The sequence below is a fragment of the Crocodylus porosus genome, unplaced genomic scaffold (genome assembly GCF_001723895.1).
Source record: "Crocodylus porosus isolate Cpor-Errol unplaced genomic scaffold, CroPor_comp1, whole genome shotgun sequence".
In the NCBI taxonomy this organism is placed as follows: domain Eukaryota; kingdom Metazoa; phylum Chordata; order Crocodylia; family Crocodylidae; genus Crocodylus; species Crocodylus porosus.
In genome coordinates this window covers 81,942,534-81,949,698 of record NW_017728943.1, presented here as the reverse complement: position 1 = coordinate 81,949,698, position 7,165 = coordinate 81,942,534, and positions in this window count along the sequence as shown.

The following is a 7,165-nucleotide window of genomic DNA, read 5'->3' as shown; positions in this document are numbered from 1 at the left end:
CCAGCTTTTTGATGAGGACAGGGTGAGAGACAGTGTCGAAAGCCTTCCGGAAGTCCAGAAAGACTACATCCACAGCAACCCCTGTGTCTAATGAGTTGTTGGTTTACTACTTTTTTTAGATCCAATTTTTAAAATGTGGTTTGCCCCTTTTATTTGTCCCGAGCTCTGGGGATACTTAATTTCAGATGCCTTATAAGCCCTTTTTATTAAACTGAATTACCTTCTTATCCGCTTGCTGTAAGCTAACCAAATGTATTTGTGCAATCCATATTTATTCAAGTTGCTTTAATTTTTTTCATTCTTTACAATTAAAAATGAGGCACCCATATCAATTAACATTGTTGACCTTGATGCCACCCCCCTTTGTGTCAAATTTTGACCTACACATAAAAACAGGTTAGCTGTTACACTTAATGGGTGTCAATGACAACAAGGATTAAACTGGGGGTGCCAGACAAGTTTGCTCTTTTCACAGGGGAGCTGAGGGTTTGCCTTGATTCCCCTCCTGGTTACTCTTTATAGCCCTTTTCCCAATTTTATATCTATCTTTAGCTCCCTGCATAATTTCCCGTGACTGCTGTCCTTTTTTATAAAACAATACTTTTCTGGGGAAGAACAGTTGTAACACCTTAAGTGTCACTGATTTACCCTTTATATTAGGGAGAAGTGCTGCAAAATCTTTTGGATTTATATATTCTTGACACAAATTAACCAAATTACCCACAATACAGTGGTTTCCTTTCCTTGGCAGATGTACTGCCACTGTGCCTCGTAAGGCTGTAGCAGCCTGTAATGCTCTAGCAGTTACACCACAGAACTGAGTTCTATATTTATCAACCTTTTTTTAAGCTGCTCTCTTTTTCACACTAAATCCTTTGGCTCTTGCTTCTGATTCTGAACTAAACTTGCATAGTGCTTTGCAACCCACACAGCTCCTTACTTACTTATGGCTTGGTGGCAGTAACCAAAACATTGAATGCCTTACAAGCCTGCTTTAAGGCATCATGTCCCTGAATGGCACTCAGACTCCAGGGGCAGGTACCTTTTTCTTGGACCCATTGTTTTAACAGGATTCATTTCTCTGCCAGCATCTGGTCCTTGCCAGCAGGAGGATACTGGTCTGGGGTGGTCATTCTTGGCAACAGGTTGTGACTCTAGTTACCAAGAAGGACTAGCTACTTTAATTTGCAAGTGTCTCAGGTATCCCTTTCCCAAGGTCCAGAATGAACTAATAAATGAACTACCTCAGTGATAACTAAAAGGCTAAACAGACAACCTATATCCACAGTTTTGCCTGGGGAAAGACCTTGTCTGTGATAGGAAACCTACTGCACACCAGTACTGCTGCCCTGGAGGATTTCTTTGGCTTTTTCACAACCCTCATATATGATCCTATATGGTGGAATTTATCCCTGTGCATTGGGCCACCACAGAACCTATGCACTACTTAAGTCTTGCTGAGGACTACAGCTAGCATAACAGCATAAAGAGAAAGGCCTGTAATCCCAAATTACTCCATTGAACTAGTAGTGTAAGAGTGATGTTGTAGCTGTGATGGTCCAGCATTATGCAAGAGGCAAAATTTTCTTAGGGTGGTATCTTTTATTGGACCAACAGTGTAGTTGCGATACAGTTAGACAAACTTTTGAATAGCTTGTCTAACTGTATCCCAACAACATAGTTGGTCCAGTAAAAAAAAAAAATCACCCAAAGAAATTCTTACCTCTCCATGGAACAGATTGCTATAGCACTCCCGCCACCCACTTCTTGGAAGGTATTTCTTCTACAGGTGATTTTTCAGGAAATGTCCTCAAAAGTTCTCCATGGTGGATGCAGCTGTATGCAGCAGACTGGCCAGCCAGACTTCAGGTCAACAGATGGCTGCATGTCCCCAGATGTGGAAGTCTTCATTGGGAGGCTTATATCTGGGTTAGCTCTATGATCAAACTGAGAGAAGGCCAAGAGAATTAATTAAGAGAAATTGGGAAGCTGGAGATATATATTCATGTCTGGATATGTTTCACATCAACTTTTTAATTACACAAGAAGGAAATAATATCTGAGAGATTTCCCCTTCTCCTCCCACAGGGTGTACTGATAGATAGTTTTTCTGGCAATAGGAACCATCCTACAAATGGTTCCTAGAAAACCCTTGAGGAAAAAAGTTTCATGTTTTCTAAAGCTGAAACACTGGCACTGTGCTGCATGGGTGAAATTCACTCTCTGCAGGGGATCAGCAGATGATCTCTGCATCACTGAAGTCTCAGGTAAGCCTTCTGAAATAAAACTGGTGAAAGACAGCAGAAAAATCAAACCCTACTGTAGAAGTGAAGCGTGTCATTTCATCTGGACCATCCCTGATCCTTCATTTAGGAATTACTATGGACTCTCTCTAAAAGCTTGTCTACATGAGGAAGTTTTATTTGGAGTCTTGGGATGAAATGCCTTGCTATCACTCATAAAAGACTTTTTTCCTTCAATTATCTGGCATTTCATTCCACTTTGTCGAAATAAGACTCAAAATCACATACCTATTTTGTGATGACCTCAAACATAGTGACTACAGCAGCATGCCCCATGGTTCTGGGTAAATCTTGTAAGAAGGTCCTGGACTTCTTGCATCTCTGGAGACAGAAGCAGTCTGAACAGCACTTATCAGAATGCCGAGATCTGAGAGTTCAGACCAAATGAGAGAGCTGGAGGCACACCAGTATGTGAACCAGTATCATGACAAAGCAAAGGAGATCCAGCAGAGTTATAAATATCCTGGAGACAAAACCAAGACATTTGGCAATCATGCTTGTGCCTGTGCTTCCTATCAGGTGCCTGACTGGGTTCTTGTCAGTTTTTGCCTGTCTCCTCTCTGTTTTGTCCAGTCAGTTGTTTCCCCAGGGGTGGCACCATGGATGTGATGCATTGCATGGTAGGCATGTTTATTGCAGTGGCAAGTAACTACAAAGAAAAAGCAACTGAAAAAGCATTTGAGCTTAGAATTTGATCAATGCCTAGAGCTTTTATCTGTATTTCCATTTTATGAGGCAAATTGGCCAATTCAGGCTACTAGAGATATTTAAAATGCATAGCGATTATAAAAGGAAGGGTTTTTTCTGGTATCTTTTACTGGAACAACTATGTAGTTAGGAGAGAAGTTTGACAAACTTTTGGGCACATGCTCATCACTATTTTTAAACATCTTTGTTAGCTCTTGGATTCAGAACAATCATGGCAAAAATCTATATCTTTCTGCAATACACTTTGTGCTGATAAGCAGCTGCAACAAAAAAAAATCAAGGCAAAGTAAATGTTTTTGGCAGGCATATTGCAAGGCAATGCAGCCTTCTCAGAGCTGCCAAAGTAGCTGATGTTAAGGGTTCTGTTTCACTCTTGTGCCAACCAGTGGGCACATTCTGGGAAATAGCAGGGCATATGTTCTTACGTGGCCCATTGCCTTTCGGAATAGGATACTTCTCTGCCTTTTAGGGATATACTTCACGGTAATGCCTTCCACTGTAAGGACAGTCTGCAGATTGACCCCTCCTACCATCCACTGCCTTCCCATTTCACTCCCAATGTAGCAGTGGTACAGGCATCTTATACAAAGAGAGGAAATACTGTGGAAAACATCTCCCCTTCTCTAAGCTCAGCCCAGACTATAAAAAAACAAATGGGAATGGCATTCCAAAACTGAGAAAAAAGCGAGTTTATCATTTTTGGCATGGACACTCTTAACTGGAGTAGTAACTATTGTTCCCTTACCACCTGCCATGGCACTGTGCTCACCTACTCCCTCTTTTCTCCCCGAGAACAGTAGTGTTGTTATTGTCCAAATGCCCATTACATCTTTATAGGAAGAGAAAGAAGGCATGTTTAGCAATTTAGTAGCTTCTTCCCAGCAGAAGAAGACTGAAGTGAAGGGAAGTTTTCCTTCTGTATGCAATGAAGGAGACAGAGGACAGGGAACAGTCTGAGAGGTTGTCAAGGGAGTGCATGAATATGTTGTCCTAGCTGCTGGAGGCAACGCAGAGAAGAGCAGTGGGGTGTTATGTTCACAGCCCACACCCCAACTAAGCCATTTCTTCAGCCCTTTGGAAATATGGCACACTGGCAACACCTCTTCACTCCACCAACTGAAAGGGCCAGGCCCTTCCCAAGATAAAAGAGAACACTGAATACCAGGTGATCCCCTTCAGTTCTGCCAACCATAAGGAACAGACTTTTTACTGGTCTTTCCACACTCAGAGAGTCATAACTCCTCTCCCACACTTGTACTTGCCTGTGACCTCATCAGCACCAACATGCATGCGCTGTTTTTTAGGCATGCCTGCCATGGTTCCATTGGTGTTAAGGATGCACTATGACCTATTGTATTGTTTCTACCTCAGTTTACTATGTATTTACAAGGTTGAAAAAATTCATAAAGCTTTCATAAACACAATAAAATCCTCATGCACAGTTGCTTTTTTCACTGCTTTACCTCAGCTTATGGGTACAGTGCATCCTTGATCTTGTGTCCCTGACCAGTTATGGCAGGCAGCAGAAGTAGCTGATCTTCCTGGCCATAATGTCCAGAAAGTCTTTCCATAGCTGTTGTCCACCAGGCAGTGAGGATCTCATAGTAGCTGTACAAAATACAGCAAGCACCTAGTATGACGTTGCTTCTGCAGCCCTGAGGCTTGTCATGAGGCATCTTCACCTTCCCTTCCACTTTCCAAATGTTGGCATCTCTCTGAGACCCAGGGTATAGTTAAACAGTCCTTTCACCTATCCAATTGTCCCAGAAAAGGTTTTATAAGGAGGGGAGAAGCTGGGTCACCCAGTCTGACAGGGAGGATGCATAATACCGCAAATGACTATTGTAGTCCTGGGAGCAAGACGTCTTATTGAAGAAAACAGATCTGGGTTTCTCAAGATCCCGAGATCATGGACTTTCCCAGTCCACTCCTCATTAATATTGAAAGCCTACCACAGTGATCAACCAGGTCTTGTAGCCCCATGAAGAAATATGTTGTTTCTTTTTACAGAACTCTGAGACCTGGTGTGTGGAGCAAAGAATAGGCACGTGGGGCCCATCAGTGGTCCCTATACAATTCCAGAACCTCAGCCGTGCAAATATATCAATAACTGCTTTGTTTATGTTGGCTTCAGCTACTTCCCTTTCAAATTACTGTGTTCACACAAGCATTGTGCTTTTGAAAATAAACACACAACATTCTGGGCACACATCCCGTGGTACAATGTTCTGCCATTAGGATCTGTACATTCTGGCATATGCAGCTATTGTCCTGGTTGAAGGCACCATGCCAGCAATGATAAAATACTGCTTTTTCCTTTGTTCTGGAATGCCATTCCCATCTGCTTTTCCCAGCTGGGGGGTGAACATAGAAACAATAAAACCAGGTCAGAAATCTTGTCAGCATACAGGAGGCTAGTGATGCAAACCTCCATGACAGCAGCCCCGAGAGTTGATCTACTAGCACTAAACTGGTCAGTTATGGACAGATACCAATCAGCTCCCAGAGGGTGGAGGCCACATGCTTCCCATGACTAAGGAGTACGCTCTTGTGTAAGTTTTGCTGGTGGAATTCCAGAGTGATCTGCACATAGACTTCCAAGAAAATGGCCTGTGTCATCCTGAAGCCTGCCACTGGCATCACGATCCTGCCCCACCAATCTGTGTTAATTGGTCAAGCCCAAAGCAGTTGTTGATCAAGCACAGCTGCTCCAGAAAAAGTCTATGCAAAAATAACCACTTAAGTTTTTTCTCTTTCTCATGTACCCATAATGTAAAGAAATCAGATCCTGGGAATGATGGGATGACAAGGAAGAAATCATGGGAACTTGCTAATTTGACCCCAAGTGCCATAATTCCAATGGCTGCTGGCATCCTACAACGAGCTACAAGAAACATCGCAAGCATCTTGGAGCCCAGCCGAAGAACAATGCATCATGGGATGTCTTCCCATAGGACTATATGTGTTATTATTTTTTCTGTAAAACAGCACAGTGCTGTGTAAACACCATGATGCAAATGGGAAGTTGGTTAAGCCAACATAAACAAGGCAGTGTAAATATACTTTTTTAGAAAAAAATTCTCAAATCTTTAAAGTGGAAAATTCTTACCAAACCCAAAGAAACTTCCCATGTAGAAAAAACCCCTTAACATATAGAGATAGAATCATAATACTGGTTGCACAGTTGTGCTGTGGGGGAGTCTGAGCTGGGAATATGGTACTGTGCCTGCCCTGTACTTGGGGTTTGGGATCTGACACCAGCACCCATGCTGTTTGGGAGGCTACAGTACACTTCTTTACCACCACCTGACCTTTCTTTAGCCTTTTCAGCCTCATCTCCCATCCTTTCTGGTTGACTTTTGACTCTGTCCTTGGTTAATCTGCTGCAACGCCCTTTCCTTTCTCCTGTTTTAGCATAGTTGCTATTCAGCAGGTTCACACAATGATAAATAATTAACCAGCATAGTTGTCTCTTGGTTCTTTATTCAAATACTCTGAAGTTCTCCACTAACTTTTTACACATTGTGGAAGGTACATTCAGGGCTTGTGCAAAAGTGTCAGACAAGGCTCAGTTTATGCCCTGTATGCAACCTTCACCCAACCAACCAAGCAAAAAAAACCCAAACACAACCAATAGTTACTTCATAAAGCCAATAGTTTACTTGCAATAGACCGAAATTTTCCCTGATGTAAGTACCCCCCAACTCTGTGATCAAGCACTGAAGACTGTACCATGCAGGTCTTTTCCCAGGAACCAGGGGCACTCTAAAATGTCTAGAAAATGTCACAGCAGTGCTACTGGGGTGACAGACCCTAGTAAATTACATCTTAGTACAAGGGTAGGCAAGGAGACAGGCATTATTCAAAGTATCACCCCAAATCCAATCCATGCTGGCTAAACCTGTTGAAATTCTGGCCATTGCTTGTACAATGGGCGGTGTTGTAGTTCGCACCATGGTGGAACAACAACTGATATAGATAGATGAAGCTCAGAAGAGGCTGTTTTCCATCAGACAGCCAAGACTATCAGGTGATGGATATACAAGAGCATTCCTGACACTACTTGTTGGGCGTGTCTATGTGTGCATTTGAGCATGACTAAATTTAATGTGCATTAAGCTAATGTGCATTAAGCAATTTTCGGCAGGTGTCTA